The 26,639-nt window shown below is 36.7% G+C and overlaps 1 long non-coding RNA gene across 1 annotated transcript in view; it reads right to left on the bottom strand.

The window, feature by feature from the left end:
* LOC138923225 (uncharacterized) overlaps positions 1 to 14,507 on the bottom strand; it is a 37,191-nt gene extending 22,684 nt beyond the window's left edge. The window contains exon 1 of the long non-coding RNA XR_011436554.1: positions 14,350 to 14,507. This is a non-coding gene — a long non-coding RNA (uncharacterized lncRNA). The remainder of the gene's footprint in view (positions 1 to 14,349) is intronic.
* Positions 14,508 to 26,639: the final 12,132 nt, after the last annotated feature.

The following is a 26,639-nucleotide window of genomic DNA, read 5'->3' as shown; positions in this document are numbered from 1 at the left end:
GGTAATTTTATCATTATAAAATTCAGGTGTTTAAAGACAAACTGTTTTCTAAAATCGACCAAGCATATTCTGTAAATCACAGTTCTGGCAGCTTGCTCTTACAACCCCATATAAATACTTTCCTTTCTGAAATAGATTTTGGATTCATAGAATATTCATTTGTGTGCCTGGACACTCTATCAAACAAAAAAAATTCTGCATGATTAAACCGAATATATTATTCTGCCTCTTTATTTGCATAATAAATCAGACCTGCACTGTGGGTCACTGAGTGCTGGTTACAGCATCTAACAAGTTGTGCCTTTAACCTCACTCTCAATTTTCACATTAATTTTAAAGGGATACATAGTTTCCACAATTATTAAATTTCAAATGAATATTCAAGAATATGTGGACTATTTTAATATGAGTATTGCAGCTATACGCCGCCACAGCAAATAATTCTATCAATTGTACAGTTTAGGATTTGACCTACTATTCATCGACTGATACATCTACTTTTGAGACTGAACACTGTATTAAGACATTATAGATACAAATCTCTTCCACAATCCAGACTCAAGGATCAGCAATGGAAGTCTTTGCATATATCAGTCTGTGTTCTCCCTATTTCTCATTTAGGTAAGAAGATATTAACTATGCTATTCTCAGTGGAGCTATATACCAAGATGACTAAACTCACCATTGAATGTTTAAATTATTAAAATATTAAAACTGAAAGTAACGATAACCCAGGTTTGATCCTCATTCTATTCATAATTAACCATTAAATGCATAATACATGAAATAATATTATTCAGGGCCTCTGTGATAATATTGCAATTGAAATTCGGTCTACATGTGCATAATTGAACACAATGAAAAATATATTAAATGTAAAACACATGAACTGATACTAGTGCACCTATATATTAAAGTGGGTGCTTCCAAGCTGGGAGCTAAACTATGTTCTTTCAAGGTTTCCTATTTAACTGCTCATGTCTGAAGATGAGCAAGGTGGGTCCTCCCGAAGGCTATTTATAAAATGGATCCAATGACCTTCTGAGAAATAACTTGTCCCAAGTGAAAAGAGAGTTGAGGAGAATTAGGTTGGCCCAAAACAATAAAATAATACTGAAGAGGAAAAACGGTCTTGAGTAGAGCAGAGTATTGATCACTTACAGCTTTATAATCCAGTCTTCAGAAATTTATATCTAAAGCTTGAGTAGATTGGTTAGAATTTTTAAAATCAGTAACAATAAAAGAACTGCCTTACTAAACTTTGTAAAACCATTGAGGAAATGAGGTAGTTCTACTTTGTAACCTGGGTAACAAAATAAATCAAAAATAGGGGAGTGAAATATCATCTCTCTTGGTCTGATGCATTGGAGAATGTGAAAATGGAAGTTAGTGTGAGTCAAGAGATGGACCAGAGAAAGAAAGAGATGACATAGCATACCAACAGATTTTTGATGGCCTCAGCAGATGATAATGAAACAGAGGAGAAACGAAAACATCTAATAAAAATACGCATGAGTTCATGAGCATGCAGGACTCCCTGGAGACTTCAATAACTATTTGGATTGAACTACATTTTTGTAACTTTTTTTCCTGATTTTATAAGTAATACATAAACAGTGTAGGAAAAAAAATAGAAAAGATACAAATTATGGCAAATATAATTCATATGTGACCTTATCAAAATCAGGAAGAATTATAGGAAAGTGGAGTTCTTGTAGGTGAATACAGCAAACAACAATAACCATAACAAAATGCTATGACTGTAATTGTTGTTTCATGTTTACTCCTAACTGGGGTAGTCTTGTTAATTTCATAATTCACATTAGCATACTATAGACCCTATGTCTTATGACTCATTCCTTAAATAAGCCATTTCCCCCTAATTACTTAGAAATCGGCTCTTCTGGTCATGTCTATATCTGTAAATCTAGGCAACACAGAGTCACAAGGCCAAAAAAGTATCTAGACAGCCTCAAATATATCTGTTCTTTTCTTAGTTGAGTGCTAATGACTCTTGACTTACTTTCTATTTTCTTGAATTTCTCTAACATAAACTATAGCAATCTCCCACTCCAGGAGAAATCAACACAGTGATTACTGACCTTTGGGATATAATCTCATGTCACTAGCAGAGTGAAACCAACAGCAGTAGCAAAATGATGCATATTTTAAGCTTCTCTGCTCAGTCCCATTTCTGTGGTTTTTAACATGCTATTACAACTGGAGTTTTGTCATTTTCTCAGAAAATTGAATGCTGAAATGATGCTGGCTCCATTTATTGTTGCTTTAACTAACATTCATGTCTACAACGTCATCAGTCAGGACCCCCAAAATTGTGCCATGACAGTATAACACAACTAAGCTTGGTGCCGTGTTACAAAACGCATAATCAATTCCAAGACATTATAAAAGGAAGTTTCCTCTGTTCAAAATTTTATAGATAAAATTAATTAGGGATTTGAGCTGAACATTTTGAGGCAGAGTGCTACAGCTCTATATCCCTAATCAGTTTCTGAACATTTGAATCCCCATAAATTGCATATTCCCTGACACATGATAGATGGTCAAGAAATGTGTATTGAATAAGTGAATAAATGAATCCTTCAATTTAGGAGTGCAATGGAGTCTGCAAATGTCTACTTTTATTAGACTTAATAGCCTTTGTAGGATGAAACATGGATGGTGGAGTAGGATTACTGTAGTCATTATGTCACTGCTCTATTGCTGACACCAGTCACATGGGATCCGTCCGATTGGTTTCCCTGTTCATTCTGCACCTTTCTGTCTAATCTCCATGCTTGGTCATTGTCTCCACCATCTCTCTCCTCTGCCCAAAGCCATTCATTTCCTATTGCAGCACCTGAATGTCAATTTCTTATCGTGACTCTCAAGGATTTCCATGATCTGTGGCCTAGTGAACCTCATTTCCCATCTTTCCCATGACTACTCTTTTCTTGCATTAGTGCTCACATCTCCCTAATCCATGACAATTCAACAATCATGCTATCTCTGCGATTTATGTCAAGTTCTCCACACTACAAATATTCTTTCCACCCTTCTGTCCTTTCAAATCCTACTCAGTCCTCAATACTTAGAGACAGGCCCTCTGTGAAGTCTTTCCCAACTATGGATGTCTCATTGATCTCTCATTCACTCACTGCTAATTTAGTCTGTGCTGAGATACAAAGTTACCAGCTGCCAGAGATGCAAATATTAGTATAATGCAGGTCCAAGATTTAAAATTCTTATATTCTCATGGGAAAGATCAACATGTAAACAAATAATTACAATGTAGAGAGATAAGCACAACCTGAAGGTATACAGATGAGAGTACATTTATAATTCTTACAATATCTCACAAACTTGAGAATGCATTGTATATTTGCTGCCTTGTTGTTTTCTGACATTGTATGTGTTCAGTTTGGTTTTCAGGTTGAGGACACACATCTTGATGACGAGAACAATGTCTGACTGCATTGTATTTGTGTGTTCTCCCCACTGCCTAGCACAGGATTTCGTATTAGTTGATTTTCCCTTTCTCCCCATGGATGCCTAGATTTATAGAAAAAAAAAAAAACCTCTTACAAATTAAAACAAATTATTTTTCACATCATTCTTCAATACGTTATGTTTTAAAAATTTCTTGATTTACACTAAGGGAATAAGCATATAATTTACACAAGGAAAATGCAAGTCGAAACTACAAGTATCGAAAGATATTAAACCTTACAAATTGTTAAAGCTGTGTAAAATAAATCAACAGATACCATTTTATACAAAATTTTGCAGGTTTAGAATATCCTGGGTTATATATTATATAAATTACAATATATTTGTTAGTAAATAATGGAACACCTGGGTAAAAGCCATTTAAATAATAAGGGTTTATAAAAAATCTGGAGGTATGTACAGCAACTCAACAATGCTGTCAGAAAGTCATTCATTCATTTATCCCAGAGGGGATTCAGCAGTGAACAAAATAATGGTTCTTCCCTTGAACTTTTATTCTAGTCATTTTTGGGTTTGAAGTAAGAAGCAAATAGAAATAGATGATAGATTGGATAGATAGATGTAGATAGATGTATGCGTGTGTATATATACGCACACATATATGCACACACACACATATGCATGTTAGGGCAGGTAGCAATAACTATTAAGAACAATAATGCAAGGTAAGATAGATAGTTTGGAGTTTCTAACTTTTTACTCTTCTGTATTTGCTAGCAATATCTCTATTCATGTTCACAAGATGGCTACAGCAATATCATATGCTCATAGACAGCCCTTAACACAGGAAGGATAAATAAAGCAGGAGAATCTTTCTCCTTCTGAAGCTTCTGTTTTCATTGGGATGGAAAATATTTCCCAGAATTCACTCAGTCAACATCTCCCTATTTCTTATTGGGCAGCAATAGGTCACACATCCTCCCCTAAACCAATGATAGAGAATGGAGTGTGGGATCATCACGACTGGCCTAAATAAAGATGATTCATCCTCTGGAGCCAGACAAGGAGTTTACCTTCCCCCAAGCACATTACCCAGCTTGGTACCTGAACCAAATCAGTCTTCTGTTAGGAGGGAAAAGAGGAGGAAAATGGCTTTAGGGGAAGTCAAACCACAGTGTCAGTCACAAGTTTAACTTACAAAGGTTAAATTGTTGTCCATGGTCACATACCTATTAATTGGCAGAGCCCTGACTGGAACCCACATCTCTCGGGGCTTTTTCACTACTGAGCAGACTTGCAAGCTCCACACTGTTTTGTTTAGCAATATATACACACAGAATCTACCAAAGAGTCATAGAGTAAAAGTGTGTGGAAGGAATGGGTAAATGAATAGAATAAACTAAACAAAAACACTAAAATGTTTCTCGTGAATATCATGCTGTTTTTAAACACATTCCAGTTTTTCAACTCCCCTCCCACAATGTGTCCATAGAATTGAACACATGCTGAATTTCAGTTCTTTGATCATAAAACAAAGGATTCAACCTTAGGATTTCAGTGGTCTTTCAGTTTTATGTGTCCCCCACCTGCAGATGTATTCTCACTTTACACAGTAAATGAATTCATATTCCTGATCCATAGACCTCCAAGGGCCCTAATATTTATGAAAAATGCATCATTTCAGTATCGGTATAAACAAATTATTAAATAACTTGTTTTTCAAAGGGTTCTTTACCACTAACTCGACAAGTGGCCTTAGTAAGCCCTGTGATCATTCACAATCTCTATTTCTTTCCCTGGGAAAGAGACTAATTTTATCTGCCTTCTTGAATTTTGGTAAAGATCATATGTGATTTTTATATATGATAATAAATGCATAGTGCCAGGCATGTACCTACCATTTATTAAGTCATAATTGTTGTTTTTAATTATACATTGCAGTTTTTACATTTGTAATTTTTTATTCTCTAGTAACTCAGTTTTACCTTTTAATCATGTCTTCCTGAATCATATCTAAGAGCTTAGAGGGCAAGAAGAAGGACAAGTTATTTCTTTGTTATTTTTACTCTTCAGATTTCTGCATGGACACATAATTAATACTAAATATAAGCTAAGTTAATGAATATATATATGAATAAATACAGTGCTTGCTGTGGACCCCACATAAAGAAATGATGAATAAACAACACTGAACTTCAAAATTCTTATGAGTAGGTGGTCCTAAAACCATAGATTTTATTTACTATGAATTTTATAAATTGTATAGAAAGCCCTAAGAAAATAATTTCTATTAAATCTAAAACTGGAATATATAAGCAAAATAATATGAAAGATTCACCCAATCTGCGAAGACTGCGGTCTTCTTGGTGAGATTCAGAGGTTAGCCAGTATAACCCCTCATGAAATATTAGATGGAAAACGTCAGATTCAGCCACGGTGTTTGAAACTAAGTCCGGTGTGGAAATAAGAGGAAGTACGTTAACCTGTTTAAGTCTTCTCTCATCTCATGCTAGAAGAATAAAAATTATTTTTATCAAAAGTATCCTTTGATGTTGATGTCAATTCAATTGCCCTCCCAAACCAGAAGTTCAGTGAAGGGGCCCAGGAGTTTGTATTTCCCACTCAATTATCTCTAAGGAAAGTATATGAAGTATACATTTGCATGAGTCTGAAGCATTAGCCTAAGGGAAAGAAACTAAGGCTTTATCTGCTTGTGAACAACAAGCTTCATTTCATGCTTCGTTCTAGTGGGCAATGGACATTATTCAATCACGGAAGAACAGTGGCCAATTTTCCATTCTAGTCCCCGGGGCATACTTGGTATTAAATGAAAACAGTAGACTGGCCTATAGAAAGCATTCGATAAACGGTGGATAACGTCTTGTCTAAACTTTAGAACAGTCCTATTGAAGTAGGAAATATTATTCTCATTTTGCAGATAATGAAATGGATGCTCAGACACCTTACATATATTTGGCATCCAACAGACCTGGATTTGAATCATGGTTTTGCCACTTTCTAACCCTGTGTCCTTGGGCAAAGTCCATCCTCTTTCCACTATACCACAATATGCCCATTTTCACCTCCAACCGACAGGTGACTGCAATGGAACTCATATTATGTGGACTTTCCACATCCAACCCCTGAACTTTACCTTGGACTGGACACAGATCAGCACTGAGCTCTCTGCGGATTTACTCCTGTCATGTCAGGATGTGTACCCTTGCTCTTATATTGTTATCGCCAGGGGAATTTAGAGCTTATTTTTCTGCTTATGCAGAGCTTAAACTCATGAGCTAGGGAACCGTTCCAGCTTTTCATAAATGATTTGTCTTTTGATAAAATTTCTTCTGATAATTCATAAAAAATGAGGAAACGCTATCACTACAGGGCACCTTGGGTAGATCAGAGCACAGTATCACAGAAACTTTTCCCCAGTCTTTTCAGATCATCAAGCTAAATAATGAATCTGAAGTTTCCTGATGTCTTTCCTGCTATGAAGTTTAAATTAGATGTGGTCTCCCCTGGGTACCATTCAAAAGAGTTCTAATGACAGTGTAAAAATATTGAAAGAAGCCAAATGAGATTCTTTTATTTAAATATACATAACTATATACGTGCTAACGTCATTGAAATGAAAAGGAAAAAGCTAACTTCAATGTTAGTATCATTCTCTCATTGCTTGCCTTTATATATAAATGCCAATAATTCTGATGTTTTGCGAGATGGATATTTATAATTACTGTAGATTTCATTAGCTAAAAAGCCAGCATTAGAAGGTAAAAATTAGATTTTAATGAACAATTCTTTGGAAAGACGTCATGAATTGGTATCTGGAGGATATAATCATGACTTAAAAATCAAGCAGATTAAATGAGTCCAGGAAAGGACTAGACAGAATAAAGATTGAAATAACTTCAAAGACTGGCCCCTCTTGAGCCACTTTTCCCACCCCCTGGGGAAAATGGCATAGTAAGAAGTGAAATAAGAAATGTGTGCTTTAAAAATGTAATTTGTGCTTTAATGCTTCATATTTGATGGAGAAAATTTGGGGTGACAATTTTTACAGTTGTGATTTAACACAGCAAATTAAAGGCTTTGGCAGCAAATAAATAGATTCACGGTGATTGGTGCTGAAATTCAATGGCCTTCCACAGGATTTTGTCCAAATTCTGCCTTGTCAGACTTTATGAATCCAGCACCATCTCAGGAGAGGTTAATGACCAAGATAAATTTAGGGTATGGTTTTTCCAATGCAGCATGGGAGGAGATCTGCTGCTGCTGCTGATAGAAATAATAACAACAAGTAATATTGTTATCATAGTCGAACGCACAAAGCAGTTTTCTATGCCATGCACTGTGCTGAATATTCGATATACATAAAACATTTTTGCTTGAAGAGATGATGTAACAAGGAGATTTAAGAGCCAAAAAGTAAAGAGAACCTTGCCTCACAGTCTTAGTTTCTTTCTATTGAATATTGGGTCATAATAGCCTCACACCGGTTAGACTTGAAATTGCATTTATATTTCTAAAATAATTTTTTTTAATATAATAAAAAGGAAAAGAACAACCTCTATCCATTTAGTGGCAATAATTAACCATGAACACTTTATTCTAGAAGCTAACAGTTACTTATAAGAAGTTTTGAAAGCACTATGACCACGTAACAGTGTTGTGTTTACAATAGATTACAGTGAGCTTGTGTTACTCTTGTTAAGGAACAAGAATTACAATTTGATCTAGGTAGTGGCCCAGTAATTCTCAGATCACACTCATGGCTGTTCATAATCCCTTTCCCTCTTACTAAAATGTATCTTCCTTTCTATGCTCTCATTCTGAAATATCTCTGTTTCCTATGATTTTTATTTTACAAACAAAGCAAAGAAAGGGGATGCTTTATGGCTCTGTCTTTGATTGTTCACAATGCTGTTGTTGCAGTACTAATAGCAAATCATTTCCAAAAGTGATCCTGCTGAATTGTTTGAGATATTTTGGCCCTTCTAGAAACTTCATGTTCGTTTGGTGGTATTATTGTTTTTGTGAGCATGTGTGTGTGTCTTTGTGTGTGTATATGTGTGTGTGTGATGATTAGGGAATGGACTCATAATTACAACACATTAGCTGGTACATCTTAGCTCTCAGGTATCTTTTCACCTTTTTCTTCCTCTGTTCCTCTACAAATCCTAACAATAGAAGAACTGGGCTAGTCCTTGTATTTGCTAAAATGTAGCTCTTCTGCCATAGAATCTTTGCTTATACTGACCCCTAGTATTTTCCTATCTATCCATTAAAATATAACCCATTTATCAGGATGTAGGTAAAGTGCCACCATGTCTGTCAAGCCATCCATTAATTGCTAATCAAATTCTCCCTTCTAATACTAAAAATCTTTAGAAACATCTCATGGAAGTTTGCTAGTCATGCATTTCCTGTCTTACTAACTAATAGAACTTTGAAGACAGACTCCATGATTTACATCTTTATCCTCATCACTGCTCCTCATTCAGAGCTCTGCATTTTGAACACATTCAATAAACATTATTGAATGATGTATGCTGAAAATGAAAGTTAAGTCCCATAGAATTTCGTCCTTCAAGACTCCATTTAAAAAATGGTTCCTATAAATAAGAGGAATTCCTTGCTTTAGTCTGCAAACCCAGGGTCAAATGCAAAAACTTTGTAGTCAGATTACCTAAATTTAAACTTCAGTTCTGTTGCTAAATAACTGAGAGATAGATCTTGGGCAAGTTATTTAACTTCTCTTATTTTTTGGCTTCCTCATCTGTAAAATGGATGTGATAATAATAATACTGATTACTAATACCTATCTTACAGGGTCATTGGAAGGCTTAAATATATTAATACATGTAAAGTACTTAAAAGTGTGCCCGCCCAGCATACAGTATATGCTAAGCAAGTATTAACTGTATCACTGTCTATTATATAGATGAGAGATTTCAAATTGGCATTGACAGGTTGAATCTATCCTGCAATCATATTGTGTTTAGACTCACACTGTTGTTACACACAATACTTTTCATTTGCTGCCAACATTTAAAGGAGGATATTTTGCACTAAAATCCAGATTTCTGGCTTTTCTTAGAAAAAATGGAAAGCTTAGTTAACACTGAAGCCTCTGTTTACTAAAGCAAAAAAATCAGCTGGAAGCAAGTAGTGCCTGCTCTCTTTAGACAGGGCATGTGTTCTCTGGTGTTCCAGGCTCCACAGCTGCTTGCTGCCTCCCTGATCAGGAGCCTGAATGCTACATATCATTCCTGGCATCACATCTCATCTGAGACACTCATCTCAGCTATCTAGCTGGCCCGTATTGGCACCGGACTTAAAAGACTCAAAATCTTAAAAAATAAATTTGTGAATACATGGCTGGCGATCACCTGTTGCAAAATGACACAGCCTGGATGTTAACGTTCCTATTGTGACAATGATGATCTTGACTACCTCTATTGCTACTGGCCAAGGTTTATTGAGTCCATATTATTTACTGGAAGATACACATTACATAAATTATGTCTATTACTCATGAGAAACTTGCAAGATAGGTATTCTTCATCTACTTCTTTTACAAGTGAGGAAATGGAGGCTCAATAAGATACAGCCACTTGCCCGCGGTCAGTGATGGTGTCAGCAAGAAAACAAGTCTATCTGGCTCCAAACCTAATGCTTTTGCACCAAATTGACCTCCCTTCCTCTTGTCAACCTTTCTGGCTTCTTTCACATGATATTTATCCACATTTGAGTGCGATTGAAAGAGGATGATTTTAGCTCTCTTGTACAAAAGAATCAAAACCTAGGCAGACCCCAAAGGAAGAAAGTGACATAGATGACTAAGCATGGTCCTGGGACAAATGCCGACACTGTTTCTCGATTAGAAATATCCTGGAAATTAACTCAGAAAAAAAATCTTGCCCTTATCTATTCTATACCTCCTTCAACTGAATCCTCGGAAGTGAGACAATAGCCTTTAAAGATAATTTTCCAATTGCTAATGCTTCGCTCTATTTTAGAAAATATAAAATCTTCTGTTTGGAAAGCATAACAATCCCTTTCTAATGAGGCGGAGAAACAATATATTTCCATTAACATTACAAACTGGGAAGGGTATTCCAAGCAAGGGAAAATTCACTATATTTGTATAAATAGCGAATTAAGTATCCATTATTCATTCTCATTAGGATACATAACAAACATTTTCAAAATTTTACTAAGAATAATTTGCAATTGCTTGTTAATTTTTGTTTACAGTTTCACTGAACTCCTTGGAGCTTAAACTGCTAATGTTTTGCTGGATCATTTCTAATATCAGTAGGAATTATACTTTATGATGTCTGTAGAAGAGAGGATCCATTTTTGCAAATCCTGACTATCTTTTCTGATTCTCCAGAAAACAGAGTATTCAGTGCAATGTTTCAATTTCAGAATAAGTTACTTAATGTGCCCTGAAATTCTGTCTTTTCTCCTTCTCTCTGAAAAAAAAATAGGGAAGCAAACTATAAATTGTCATAATAATTGGCAGCTCTGATATTGTTATCAAATTATATTTATGCCTGATTAATTAATAATGTTTTCAAGAGACAATATTAATTGTAGATGAGCTGAATAATTCTTAGGAGAAAATGAACAAAAAGCACTGAAATATTGCAAGGATATCACTTAAAGATCAATTCCTCTAAGCTCCGAATAATAAAATCCAGGGAGTTCATTAGCTCTTGAATATTGATGGGCATTCCACCATGACAGTCACTAAATAGATTCACCAAAGTTATTTACAAACAATCTGTTGCTTCAGAAGAGTGGCAAAATGTATCCGAAAATTCTGTACATTTGTTCTAATTTCCACACTTGCTCTGCTCCAAGCAAGCATAAAAGGGAGAAAATCCTAATAAGTAACCTATAGAGGAAGAATCAGTTGATCTCCATTCAAATTGCAGTGAGAATTGATAGCCTTAAGCAAAATAAACAAATGATCAAGCTCTGGGTTCTACTGGAATTCACCTTAATCTTATTCAGATTATACCAACTCATTCCATAGTAATTCGAAATGTCACAAAAATAATGCCTCCTTTACTATGGTGTGAAATTAGCAATTAGGCGTAATCAAGTTCAACTATTTTAACAGTAAACCATCATTATGCAGTTTTTAATCTATATGTACAAAATAATTTATCATTTGTATAGCACCCACTCCCTTGAATACGTCAACACATCAATCTGGCTTTCCGTCTCCTGCGTGTTCTCAATCATCTCTACATGAGCAAACAGTCACATTCTAGGGGAAGCAAACATTCTAATATATTCATGCTATTATTGTTCCCTGGAAAAGATCCAGAGCCTCAATAAGGCAGTGATTGGAAATGCACAAAGTATTTTAATATCCTAATTATTTTGATTTAACTTCCTCTAATAGTTTAAATTGATACTGAATTTATTTAGAACCCATTAGAGGGGTTTTTTTTTTTTCACAACAGATCATAAACACAGTCTGAACTTAATCTCAAGACAAAATTAATTATTCATGCTTCAAATTGCCAATACACTTTTCCAAAAACCTGCCATCCCCTTCTACATCCAGGCTTTTATTTTAATTCCTTTTCCATTTTAGGAAAGTAATTACTGGCAATGTATATGTCATTCTGAAGAGCAGTGAGGCCTTCTGCTCACTGATCTGAACACCAAACAGACACTCAGAGCTACAAGGAGAGAAGCTGGTTGGTACCATCAATTCAATATCACCATGACACACTACTATCCCCTTTAAGTTGAGCTACCACAGAAAAAAGACAAAAAGTCACAAGAATCTTCTCTACTGCATTAATAAAAGTAAAACCAAGCATTAAATTATCTCACACACGACAGAAAACTCAAGACTGTGTTTTCAATGAACACAGTGCACTTCTTTCTAACTTAATGCTCACCTTTTGGCCATTTTGCTGAGTTCAAATGGTTGTTTTGAAGAGGAGTGGGTTTTTGACTCAATGGAAATATTACATATTCAAACTGGTTAGTAACCAACTGTGGCAAAGCAAGACATTTTGACTCTTGTTTTCCCAAATCTGAGTAGGGATAGGTAATAATAGCTACAACTAATTAAAAACCTAGTAATGCCACAAACAGTGCAAGAACTTCATACGTATTAAATCATTTCAATTCTCAGATAATCTTATGAGAGAGATTATGTTCTATTAGTATCTCCATTTCACAGGTCAAAAAAATCTAAAAATTGGAAGGGTGAAGCAACTTGCCCCAAATTCTACCAATGGTAAATAACAGTCGGGTCTGTTTGCCTTTTAACCCTAATGTGATTAACTATGTTCTGCTAACTTTCTGCTTCAGTGGTATATGTATATTTAGTTATTCATTCTATGTGTAAAGCAGGACATCCTTACATAGGACCCTGGTGTAGGCTGGAGGCTGTGAAAAATGCTAAGATGACTAAGACATGGTCCCAATGCTAAAGAAACTCCTAATGTAAGAAGACAGGAATGCTTAACAAATACACGTTTTGATTGTAAGGAGTGAAAGTGGTAATTTTGAAGAATATATTTTTTCCTTAAAATGAGACACAATAATGCAAATGGAAGAAAATCAATAGCAAGGGCATACACCATATAGTTTGAGCAGGCAGAATCTAGAAAACCTGTAGTCACTACCATCAGCATTACCTTGAAAAAATCTTTGACTCTCTTGCCCCAGATCCTCATCTATGAAGATGGGATAGATTGCTAGATCAAACTTATAAGTAAAATATATCAAAAACCACTTAGAAAAAGAATAAAGCACCATTCAGTTGTAAGATGATATCTCTAGTTTCAGCTACCTAACTCAGTTCATCTCTGTCTTCTATGATACAGCGTAAGAATTACTTTTAAAAAGCTGCAACATTAATTTGTTTTGTGCTGTTTTTGATGAAAAGTGTCTTTTTTTGGAGAAAAGATCTAATTTTTTTCTTTGTCTTTTTTTCTCTCCAGGCTCATTTTCCTTAGGCGGAGAGGGTCTGATCAGTGCTATTACCCAGAGCCTACAGAATAAAAGACAAACAAAAGGATGATTCAACCAGCTTGCCCTTCTTTTGTTCTGGTTGAAGTAGCAAATGGAGAGTAACTCCACAAGTCATCTGTCTTGATATGGGATGTAATCCATTTCTGTGCTTCCATTTCACAGTATTCCAAACAACCACCCTTTTGGGCCCTGCTGTGCTATACTACCAGCGTGCCAATTATATGATCCCAATAGATGTGATTTTGGCATAAATTACAAGCTTCCTAAACCATTGCATTCTCTGGCCCTTCTTCTTCCCTCCAGTAATTCGCCCTTCTCTTTCATCCTCAACTACTCAAATTGCAAACAATATTTGGTTCACTGCCACCCCTTCCATGTGCCTTTCCTTGGTCAGAGTTTGGCTGTTAATTAAAAGCCCTGAAGTTGACTCCTGGCTCCAATACTTTATTGCTCTGTGAGTTTGTGCTAGTTACTTAAAACTTACCAAGGTTTAGTATATGTGTCCTTAAAAGGAGAAATGTATAGTCAACTGCAAGAATTTAAATATTTAGCACAATGCTTGACACATAATAAGTGAACAAGAAATGTCAATTAGTGTTGAAACTCGTAGTATCCAAATCCCTAATAAACACTTCCACTATGTGAAAATTATACATTTTTTTGCCTGTGCTTCTCATTTGGTTGTTAGCATTAACTTTTTCTATTTTTGACAGCTCCTCGTCTAGAATTTTTTTCAGATGTGGCCCTCTAATGCAATTTTGAGGATAAAAATATGAGGGTTTTCTTTTGCATTCTCCATAGCATTTAGTAGAATGCATTTATATAAAAGGAGCTCAGTGATATTTGTTATTTGAATAAATGAATAAATGGGTTACTTACCTCCCGGCATGTGGCTTCTGGCTAAGCTTCCTCTGAGTATTTCACTTGTTGATTCTTCTGATAGAGTCTGATATTTGCATTATCTCCCAGCCTGTGGAAAGCTCCTTCCCTTTTCATATTCTGCTTCATGAAGAAGGCAGCTCTCACACCACTGTGGCCTATTAAGAAAGGACAAAACTCACATCGACAGTGCTGAAGGCAGTTAGACTCCAGGGCACACAAGCAGAACAGGAGTCTGGACATGTGGTTGATTGACAAGAAAACACATTAAAATTTCAGGAGTAGCTTTGAAGTCAAGTGTGGAAAAATGTGCTCACGGAACATCCAAGATGTTCTTTGTAGAGGGAACAAAGCAGAATCTTCTCTTGAATACACACCTGACCCCTGCTATATGAAGCCGGCGTGTCATAGAAAATGTCCAAGCCTGAGCATGAAAGCAAGAAGGACCAGAAATCCTGTATCACTCCCTATGTGAGCTGGGGTAAGTGACTTCTCTCTGGACCTCAGGTTCCCTCAGGCAAAGGTGGGTAAACCAGGTATCCTCTCAGATTCTTTCAAAATGTACAGTTATATGAATCTAAAATGTGTAATATATATAATAAAGCACAGCATAATCAATTTGACCAGCATGAAAAAGGGAGGGGTTAAAAATAGAAATATTTTGATGTCCACTTTAGGAAAACCCTAGTCCAACAGATGAAGTTCATACAATTTAGTCAAGATTTGACACTTTCAAACAGTCACATGATTTGGAGTCGGAATGGGGGAACAAAGGAAAAGAGGTTAGGTCCCATATGATACAACTCAGAGCCTATTTCAGAATAGTTCTCAGCATAAATAAAAAGCAAAAGTTAACTTACTTCTTGATTTTTAAAAAGAGTTTCAAAAGTTAAAAGAAGATTTTTTTAACTGAGAGAAACACTGGACAATGCTATTCTTATACATTCTTGGACAGAGCAGGTTATGAAGATAGGCTGATTTTTCCATCTTTTCTGTCCCAAGGAATGTGAATTCAAGTATAGGGATCTGAATTTAAGCAGTTCCCATTGTTTAAAATCTGGGACCTAAAAATTCTTCATGTGGAATGCAGATTAGAAACAATCTAAGAATTTCCTACAATCACACCAGGTCTCTTTGATGTCTATCATCCTCCTGATCCCTAGCACACACACAGATCCAGTATCAGTGTCCCTCCTGGGGGAGATGCTATGCCTATGGGGGAGAAGGAGGTAGAGGAAGCTGTTTGCCAATTGTAACTATTTCCCAACAGCCTACAAATGTTCCAAGTTGCTTGGCAGCATGCTACACATAAAATTAAATCTGAAGTGCTAATTTGGCACGATTTTTTATTCATAACATCAATTCTCAACATTAATTTTGACATGGCTTTTTTTTTTTTTAGATTTCCATCTGGAATTGAAAAATTACTTGGCAAAAGTAGTATTTGGTTGAGAAATATGATGAAGTCCCTGCTTCTGGCTATCGCTAAGCTGTGTTCCCTGTCTTTCCTGGCTGCGGGGGAGCTATTTGCTCATTAGGCATAGGAGCCAGCTCTTTCTCCAACTCTGTGCCATTGATTCCGGAGAGCTGATAAATGACACTTATTTCCTACTCATGACCTACTTTGTAAGCTCATAAATCACACCAAACACCCTGAAACCCATTTACTGGAGCCTTCTCTTGGTAAACCACAGTTAGGTACCTGTGAGAGGTCAGGGGATCAACTCAGAGATCTGGGCTCCACTCCTAGAGCCCATTAGGTTCATGAGTAAGTCATTTCAATCATTAAAACACTGGCTGGTTGGAAAGTTTACTATTGGAACTGTATGTGTGCGCCTGTCTGTGGTTGTGGCCAACAGGAGACTTTTGTTTGTGCTTACAGTGAGAAAGGAGGAAAGGAGTCGCAGAAGGTGGCTACGTGATATAACACCAAAAACCAGAGTGCTTAAGTTTAGGTAATAAATCTTCCCAGCATGTGTCACACAGTACTTTCCCCACCCACAAAATCCAAGCATTTCCATATCACCTTTATGATTTTTGCCACATCTGTGTTCCCCATACATTAATTAAATCTTACTTGCATTTCAATTTTTAACTCAGTATCCCCCCAAGCCTTATCTTTAAAAACATCACCTGTGAAATTATAGAATTTATGTTCTGCTTATCTATTTTATAATGCATACTACAATAAACAGAACTCTTGAAATTTTTTTTTTAAATGATCTGGGTAGCACCTAAAATTGTGTGTTTATCTGCAGTAAATTGTATACCAAACCTTGGGAAACTGCTCTAAAAGATTCACCATCAGTGACATTGAAGGTCATTACACTAATACGAAAAAGCTAAGTTCTTGATGAGAACGTTTTTGCCTATTGTACTTCCAAGATTGAATGGGTGGATCACTTCTGGGGGATCTGTTGCAGAATTCAGACCTGTAAGGGGCCTCTAGGAATTTAAAATTCAGTTGGGAAACTATTTTAATATATGAGACAACTAGACTATATCAGTTAATCCAATAGAAGATACACTATGATTGAAAGGCAATATACCAACACAGAGCAATGTTATCAATCAATGGTGTTAGACTACTGAGAGAGCAGAGCTCAAGGAAGTCCTTTTCCCTTTGGGAGAGAGACAGCAACCTGAAGTTATCAACAGTATTACAAACAAGTCTTGGATCAAAACTTGGTTGTGAAGGACTTTCTAAACCACACTATATTGAATTCATTTAATTAACTGCAAAACTTACAGCGTAGATTTTCATGATGGAACAGCCTTGGCTTATGGGCACAGACCTTGCTCAGTTAAACCTATGGTAGAAAGGATCAGGCCCTTACTTTATACTTGAGTATCAGGTATTGGCTACTGTGGCTCTCTTGTTCTCTAGGAGTTCTCGAACTCTAGCCATTTACTCTGCTAATTGTCCTGAGCTTGGGAGAGAGACCAAGTCCTGGGAAGGCAGACGAGTAGCTTGATCTTGCTCTATCTGCCCGTATCACAACCAGCCCTATATAAATGGGAACTCTCTGGCACAAGCAGAGCAGAGGTGAAATGGCTCCGTCCAACTCAGCTTTAATCCTGGGAAATGTCAGTACTCTTGCTCTAGGGTCAGAGAGGAAACGGAAGAGTCTTTATTCCGAGGAGTCCTAGAGGCCACAAGGCCATATGACAAATTTTACTGCAAAGACTTGAATGAGCTTTGGCTGCATGGAAGCAGAACATCTCTGACCATACTTTTTATAACTGGATTTTGTTTTGTTTTGATTTTTAAAAATCAATTCTATTTATTTAAGATTTAATGAAATAGTCGATCATACATATTGTAATATAATACATACATAATGTAACAAATTACATGCAATACAATGTACCCATTTAACTTCAATTAGAGGAGTCAGAGATATATACTTATGAAACTAACACCACAATCAAGATCAAAAATGTGTCAATCGGGGGCTGGCCCCATGGCTGAGTGGTTAAGTGCACACACTCTGCTTCGGCGGCCCAGGGTTTTGCTAGTTCGAATCCTGGTGTGGACATGGCACCGCTCATTGGGCCATTCTGGGGCAGCATCCCACACTCCACAACTAGAAGAATCCACAACTAAAAATACACAACTATGTATCAGGGGGCTTTGGGAGAAAAAGGAAAAATAAAATCTTTAAAAAAAGTGTCAATCACACCAAGTTTATCTCCCTATCAAAACCTATCTATGTATCTATATTTTAAATATAGGTGTTTTGTTACAGACAGTACACAGTTGGTATGGCTTTTTCCAGTCTGAAAATCTCTGCCTTTTGAACGGAGTATCTACATCATTTAAATTCATGATTTTCAAATATAAATAGGTTTAAATCTACAATCTTTTTGCTTCTATTGATCATGTGTCTGCTTCTTTCCTTTTTCCTTGCCTTTTATTGAATTAATTTATTCTATTGGTTTAGTGGTTGCTTCAGAGTTTGCAACATGCATTCGAAATATACAAATGTATAAGCCTTAGAATATTCTTTCATTTTCTTTTTGTCCTTTCTGTTTTTCTTGAGATACATTTTTGTACATATATTATAAACCCCACAATAAATTATTGTTGTTTTAAACAGTTAATTTTCTTTTAAAGACACTTAAAAATGAGGGAAAAAATCTTTTATGATTACCATTTGTGGTGGCCTTCATTTATTTATGTAAATCCAGGTTTTCCTCTTGTATTACTTCCTTCCACTTGAAGAACTTTTAAAATATTCCCTATAGTATAAATCCACTGGAATGAAATTCTTTCAGCATTTTTTGTTTGAAAATTTTCCATTGCACCTTAATTTTTGAAGAATTTTTTTTGCTGGATACAGAATTCTAGGTTATCAGATTTTTTCCCACAAGCACTTTACAATTTTGCTCCATTGTCTTCCGATTTGTGTAATTTTCGGTAAGACACCTTAAGTAATTCTTATCCTTGTTCTGCATTGGTACATCCTTTTTCCATGTGGTAATTCCGACCTTTGTTGCTCAATATTTCATGTGTCTTTTAATCTCCTGGTGCTTTTACATTATTTTTCCTTTGTCACTGTTTTTTATCCATTTGGCTCTGATGTCCCTTGGTGTGGTTCTGTATAACCTGTGCATTTATAGTTTTCACCAAATCTAAAAAACTTTGGTCATTATTTATTCAAATATTTTTCTGCCCCTCCCCCTTTCTATCTGAGACTCACATGGTAGATATATTGTGCCCATCGGTATTCTTCCATAGGTCACTGAGGAAATGGTCTTCTTTTAGCCTTTCTTTTTGTCTGTTTCAGTTCGAATAAATTCTGTTGCTCCTTGTTCAAGTTGGATTACATTTTCATCTGCAATTTCTAATCTTCCATTAATTCCATGCTGTGAAATCTTCAATTCAGATATTTTACTTCTAATTTTTTATTTCTTGATGTTCCATTGGTTCTTTTATATATCTCCCCTTTCTCTCATGTTAACCTTTAAACTTTTACATATCTATAAAAACTGTTCTCACATCCCTCTGAGCTTGTTCTATTATCTCTGTCATTTCTGGATCCTTTTTTTTTTTAAGACCTTATTTTTTAGAGCAGCTTTAGGTTCACAGCAAAATTAAGAGGAAGGTACAGAGATTTCCCAAATACCCCTTGCCCATACTCGTGCATAGACTCTCCCCTTATCAACATTTCCCACCAGAGTGGTATATTTCTTATAACAGGGGAGCCTGCATTGACACATCCTTCAAACCCAAAGTCTATAGTTTACATTACAATTCACTCTTGGTGGTGTACATTCTCTGGGTTTGTACAAATGTACAATGGTGTGTGTCCATCATCATAGTATCATACAGAGTATTTTCATTACTCTAAAAATCCCCTATGCTCCATCTCTTCATCCCTCCCTACCCCTGCTCCCTAGGAACCACTGAGCTCTTTACTGTCTTCAAAGTCTTGCCTTTTCCAGGATGTCATAATGTTGCAATCAGACAGTATGTAACCTTCTCAGATTGGTTTCTTTCACTTAGTAATATTAATTTAAGGTTGCTCCATGTCTTTTCATGGCTTGATAACTCATTTCTTTTTCAGCACTGAATAATATTCCATTGTCTGGATGTACCAGTTTATTTACCCATTCACCTGCTGAAGGACAACTTGGTTGCTTCCAGGTTTTGGCAATTACTTATAAAACTGCTGTAAACTCGGGGCTGGCCCCGTGGCCGAGCGGTTAAGTTCGCGCGCTCCGCTGCAGGCGGCCCAGTGTTTCGTTAGTTCGAATCCTGGGCGCGGACATGGCACTGCTCATCAGACCACGCTGAGGCAGCGTCCCACATGCCACAACTAGAAGAACCCGCAACGAAGAATACACAACTATGTACCGGGGGGCTTTGGGGAGAAAAAGGAAAAAATAAAATCTTTAAAAAAAAAAAAAAAAAAAAAACTGCTGTAAACATCCAGGTGCAGGTTTTTCTGTGCATGCAAGTTTTCAGTTCTTTTAGATAAATACCAAGGAGTGTGGTTGTTGATCATATAAGAGTATGTTTAGTTGTGTAAGAAACCACCAAATTGTGTTCCAAAGTGGCTGTACCATTTTGCATTCCCATCAGCAATGAAGGAAAGCTCCTGTTACTCCACATCCTCTCCAGCATTTGATGTTGTCAGTGTTCCAGATTTTGGCCATTCTACCAGGCATGTGATGGAATTTCATTGTTGTTTTAATTTGCATTTCCCTGATGCCATATGATGTGAATCATCTTTTTAAATGCTTATTTGTCACTTATATATCTTCTTTATGAGTTATCTGTTAAGACATTTGGTCAATTTTTTAATCTGTTTGTTTGTTTTCTTATTGTTGAACTTTAAGTGTCCCTTGTATATTTTAGATAATAGCCCTTATCAGATTTGCCTTTTGCAAACATTTTCTCCCATTCTATGCCTTGTATTCTCATTCTCTTGACATTGTCTTTCACAGAGCAGAAGCTCTTCATTTTAATGAAGTCCAGCTTGTCAATTATTTCTTTCATGAATTGTGCCTTACATGTTATATCTAAAAAGCCATTGCTCTACCAAAGGTTATCTAGGTTTTCTCCTATGTTATCTTCCAGGTGTTTTATAGTTTTATGTTTATGATCCATTGTGAGTTAATCTTTGTGAAGAGTGTACAGTGTGTGTCTAGATTCATGTTTTGGCATGTGAATGTCCAGTTGTTTCAATGCCATTTGTTGAAAAGACTATCTTTGTTCCATCTTGTCTCTGCTCCTTTGTTAAATATCAGTTGGTTATATTTTTGTGGGTCTATTACGAGCTCTCTATTCCATTCCATTGATCTATTTGCCTATTCTTTCACCAATATCTCACTGTCTGGATTACCGTAGCTTTATAGTAAGCCTTGAAGTAAGGTATTGTCAGTCCTCCAACTTTGTTTTTCTCCTTCAATACCATGTTGGCTATTTTAGATCTTTTGCTTCTCCATACAAACTTTAGACTAAGTTTCTCAATACCCACAAATATCTTGCTGAGACTTTGATTGGGATTGCTTTGAATTAATAAATCATTTGGGGGAAAAACTGACATCTCAATAATATTGAGTCTTCTTATCCATGGACTTGGAGTATCTCTCCATCTATTTAGTTCTTCTTTGATGGACCTGTTTTTAATGACTGATCTTTCTCCTGGTTATGGAATGCATTTGCTAGCTTTTTGGCATGTCTGGTAACAGCTGGATATTGTGAATGCTACATTGTTAAATGTCTACATTTCATTGTCTTTCATTAAAGAGCACTGGGCTTTGTCCTGTCAGGCAGTTAGATTCCTTGTGGATCCATATGACCCCTTAATGGTGTGATTTAAGCTTTTTTTAGGTGAGTCTAGAACTATAGTAGACTTCATTCCAGGATGGTTCAGCCTTCCTCTTTTAGCATGAAATTTCCAGGGAATTCACTCATTGCTCTGGGGGATCATAGAGGACTCTCCACTCTGGCTGATTGGAGTTTGAACATCTCTTTACCCTCTGTGATCTTTGGGTCTGGTTCACCTTATTGCTCTGTGGTCCTTATTTGTTCATCCTTGTAGTTTCACCCTATATAACTATGGCTTATTATTCAGTAAAAACTCAACAGGACCCTTATGCAGATTTCTAGAGTTCTTTTTTCTACATTGCTCTATCTTTTGTAGAGTTCTGCCCACAATTCTAGATGCTTAGCCTCCTTGAATTTTGATCTCGCTCTCCTCCATTCAGCAAGATCAACAAGCTCTGTTTGTTCGCCCTTCCCTGCACTCATGGTTTAAAAACTGTCACTAGTTGGAGATCTGGGGAAATTATAGTACTCATCACATTTATTTCCCTCTTCTCAGTCATAATATTCCAGCACTTCCTAGTGCCCAACATATGAATACAGTTAGTTAATATATTTTGCCCAGTTTCATAGTTGTTTATGGTGGTACTTTATACTCATTATGGAATATACATATGGCCCATATGTATTTTAAATTTGATAAAGTATACAACGGTTGTGTATATTCACAAGACAGTTTGAGTTTTCTACTTTCTGGACTTCATATATAACACCAAATGTTGTATTTATTTTATGCCAGATAGCTAATAAACCATGGTCTCTATCTTTTCCAAAGCCATAGAGAAATCTCATTGTTAAGAGAGAATAAAGGGAACATTTAATTTTATCCTCGCATGATGTCCAGAAGACCTACTACAAAATTTTTCTGTTTTATTAGCATTATATTGGAACATCTGTAATGATGTAGAACTCCATCCTTCCAGAGGAATCTCATCCCATGATAAGACAGCTGTGTTACAACGTGCCTTTTTAAATTTACCTAAATTCTTTCTTCTTCTACTTTCCCATACCTGACCCTTATGCTGGCCACTGGAATCATCCAGAATTTATTTATTTTTTCTTTTCTGGTAAAGAAGATTGGCCAGGAGCTAACATCTTTTGCCAACATTCCTCTTTTTGCTTGAGGAAGATTGTTGCTGGGCTAATATCTGTGGCAATCTTCCTCTATTTGTATGTGGGATGCCGCCACAGCATAGTTTGATGAGTGGTGTGTAGGTCCACACTTGGGATCTGAACCAAGCCGCTTGAGCAGAGTGTGTGAACCTAACCACTACGTCATCAGGCTGGCCCCAGAGAATTTAATTTTTTTTTTATATCTTTCACATCCTATTTGCCTCCAAATCAGATTTGAAGCAGATTATTTAGAAGCTTTGCATGGCAGATATTTGAGGCATGAGAATAGCTCTCAAGTTCCCTAGGCATACTCAAGTGCAAATTAAGCATTCCGTGTCCCTCAATTATTTCTCATGTGATTAGGGATTAGGGCCCTTATAAGAAAAGACACAAGAGACTGTTCTCTCTCTCTCTCTCTCTCTATTTCTGTCATGTGAGGACACAGCAAGAAGGTGATTATCTGCAAACTAGGAAGAGACCTCTCACTAGAACCCAGTCATTAGTACCCTGGTACGCTGATCTGGGACTTACAGCCTCCTGAACCATGAGAAAATAAATTTCTAATGTTTAAGCCACCCAGCCTATGGTATTTTGTTATGGCAGCCCAGATAACTAATATACTCATGCTCATTTCAGCATTGTTCATAATAGCCAAGAGGTGGAAAAAACCTACATGTCAATTTATGTGCGAATGGATAAAGAAAATATGGTATAAGCATACAATGGATTATTATTCAGCCTTAGAAAAGAAGGCAATTCTGTCATATGCTACACCATGGATGAATCTTGAGGACACTATGCTAAGTGAACTAAGCCAGTAACAAAACGACAAATACTGCATGAATCCACTGATATAAGCTATATAAAGTACTCACAGTCAGGAACAGAAAGTAGAATGGTGCTTGCCAGAGGCTAGGAGGAGGGGGAAAAGGGGAGTTGTTTAATGGATATAGAGTTTCAGTTTTTCAAGATGAAAAAGTTCTAAAGATCTGTTACACTCACTACTGTACTGCACATTTAAAAATGGTTAAGATGGTGGGCCAGCCCTGTGGCTGAGTGGTTAAGTTCTGGTGCTCTGCTGTGGCAGCCCAGGGTTTCACCAGTTCAAATCCTGGGCATGGACATGGCACCACTCATCAGGCCATGCTGAGGCGCTGTCCCATATGCCACAAGTAGAAGGACCCACAACTAAAGAATATACAACTATGTACTAGGGGACTTTGGGGAGAAAAAGGAAAAATAATTTTTAAAAAAACCTTAAAAAAATGGTTAAGATGGTAAATATTACGTTATGTGTTTTTTACCAAAATTAGATGCAGTGAGTGCATCTAATAAAGACAGTTGAAGCAGTAAGCAAAAATGGAAGTCTTTTCCAGAGCTCATGACAATGTTTTCATTCTGTCGGCTTCAATGCTAGAGCTTCCCATCAATGAATATGTCAAATGAAACCGTATTTCAGAGCTCTGTTGAGTGGGAGAAAAAAAAAAAAAGGAATAAGGATGTTCTGCAGGGTCTCCAAAAATGAGGCTATAAGTTAGCCATCAGTCTGAGGCAGGTGGGTCTGCAGAACCAAAACTGTGAACTCTGCTGTTGCTACTATAGCAGCAAAGGATTTAGAAGTTTTTACATTGGATTAAAATCAACACCTTGACTTGAACTTGGAAGCTGACCAAGAGCCAGTATAAATTTAAAAGTTAATGTCCTGTGCTGGAAGTCAGCCAACTGGCCCTGGAAGAAGTTGCACACTAGACTCAGGCCAAAGAAAGTTTCCGTGTCATCTACAAAGTGAGCATATTTTGCCAGGTTAATGTTGCTGTGACAATCCTGAAGGTCCCTCAGTAGGGCCACATGATACTACATGCAGGGTTCTGTAGTCTTATGAGAGAATTCTGTTGTTATGCCCATGCAGCATTCACTTCTCTCTCATCCACTTAGAGCATCTGATTTTCATTTTGGGAACTCCCAATCCTAGTCCATGTGGTTTAGAGGATGCTGACCCACTCCATTACTAGGCTAAAAAACAATCTAAGCCTTGTCAATCAGAGAATTTCCTTCTACTGGCCACAAACATGGATTCGGGGGTCGCACATAACCCAAGCTAGGCACACTAGATTTAAAGTTTCTGGAATTATGAGAAAGATATGTTCCTTTAGCTGTAGTTACTAAGCTGGGAAAAAAAAAATAAGTTTCTAGAGACACAGAGTGAAGGAGAACCAAGAGATAGAGGTAATTTGCAGGTGACCCCTGGATTTGGCTGTACCAAGTCCAGGCGTTCAAAATTCCCCTTTGTGCCTAAGTCAGTTTGAGCTGGTACTCTGCCACTTAAAAGACAAAGTAATCTGATAATAATACTATATGCAGCTAAATAATTCCATAGACCTTTCTCTTCATTCCATATGTCTTCGTCTCATGCCCCAAATGATTTGAAGTTTCCCAGAGGGCTCTAAGAGGGACTTGATCTCCTCCGTGATTTATCATAATGCATAGCACAATCCCTGCAATATAAGAAATGCTCAGTAAAGAATTGATGACTACACTCTGTCTCCCTCAACCATCTCTAGGCCGATTTCATCATTCCTGAGTTTGAGAGTTCAAAGTTCTAAGTGTAGTACATAATAGTGGTGGTGTCTGGGTGTTTAATTTTTTTGTTACTTTGTTTTTCTGTTTGTTTCCTTTCTCACAAAACTGAAACTCTGAGTGTGTGTTTTTAGAAAGATGTATTGTTTTTCTTTGTATTAAAACCAACTCTCCACCTCCCCCAAAAAACCCACAAGAACAAAATCAATGCCTTTAGACATCTCCATATCTGAGTACAGCCTGTCTCTGCCAAAACTCTCAGGTCTCATGTTCCAAATCTTCTACTGCAGACACGACCTGAACGTTGCCTTCCATTACAAGGAATTGAGTAATCCTGACATGAGTATACCAAGTCCAGTACTTACCCTCTAACTGTGCTGGATGTTTCTATTAAATGCTTCAAATATTTAAGATTAACATGCTTCGCTTTCTTATATGTCTGGAAATAAGTAGGAGATGATAAATTGATATTTTAAGGTGCAAAGGAAAGAAGGCCAGGAGCAGGTGGATTACTGAGGACATAACTTGAGTTTGCCTATTTTCACCAATAGGCTATCCTCATAAATCAAAAACGAAAAAGAAAGAAATGCAGAACAAAAGGCATGGCAATTTTTTAAGGTAATGAAGTGATTTAAGCAATATCATGATGGCAGGGGGTGCTTATCTGGTCCTATTCTAGTCTGGTGATGAGATTGAGTGTTAAATTGCAAGCTGCTGGGGTTTGAATCACTGCTTACTGGCTGTATGACTTTGAGTAAAGTATGTTGCCTTCCTGTGACTTTATTTTATCATACATAAAGTGGATTCATAATGGAGTCTACCTCATGGAGTTATTGTGAGGATCAAGTAATTCAAACATAAGATATCTAAAACAGTGCACAGAGGATGTTCTTAATAAGTATCTGCTTTATATTGTAAAGGAACATAAGGATGAGTAAAGGCTTTTTCCATAGGGAAGGAAAATCCTCTTAAATTAAAGATGAACAAAATAAACAAAACAAACAAACAAACACCTCTCAACTCCTCCAAAGTGTTCTTCCCTTTTCTCCCTCACAGGCTGGAGAAAAACAAGGCAGTTCTGAAAATGTATGAGCAAGAGATGTGTCTGTGTGTAGCTTCTACCTACATGTTCCCTAGTTGCTAATGTGGAAATTAATAAAAGAAACTTTAACTACATCGGAGTCAGGAAGGCCTGTAGGGGGAGTTCTCATGCCCTAGCACACATCACACATCATCAATTACACCAAACAGAAAGAGAGGGAGG

Source organism: Equus caballus, chromosome 1 (assembly GCF_041296265.1).
Source record: "Equus caballus isolate H_3958 breed thoroughbred chromosome 1, TB-T2T, whole genome shotgun sequence".
NCBI lineage: Eukaryota > Metazoa > Chordata > Mammalia > Perissodactyla > Equidae > Equus > Equus caballus.
Note: the sequence above shows the minus strand (reverse complement) of the source record. Positions and strands in the feature narration are given on the sequence as shown.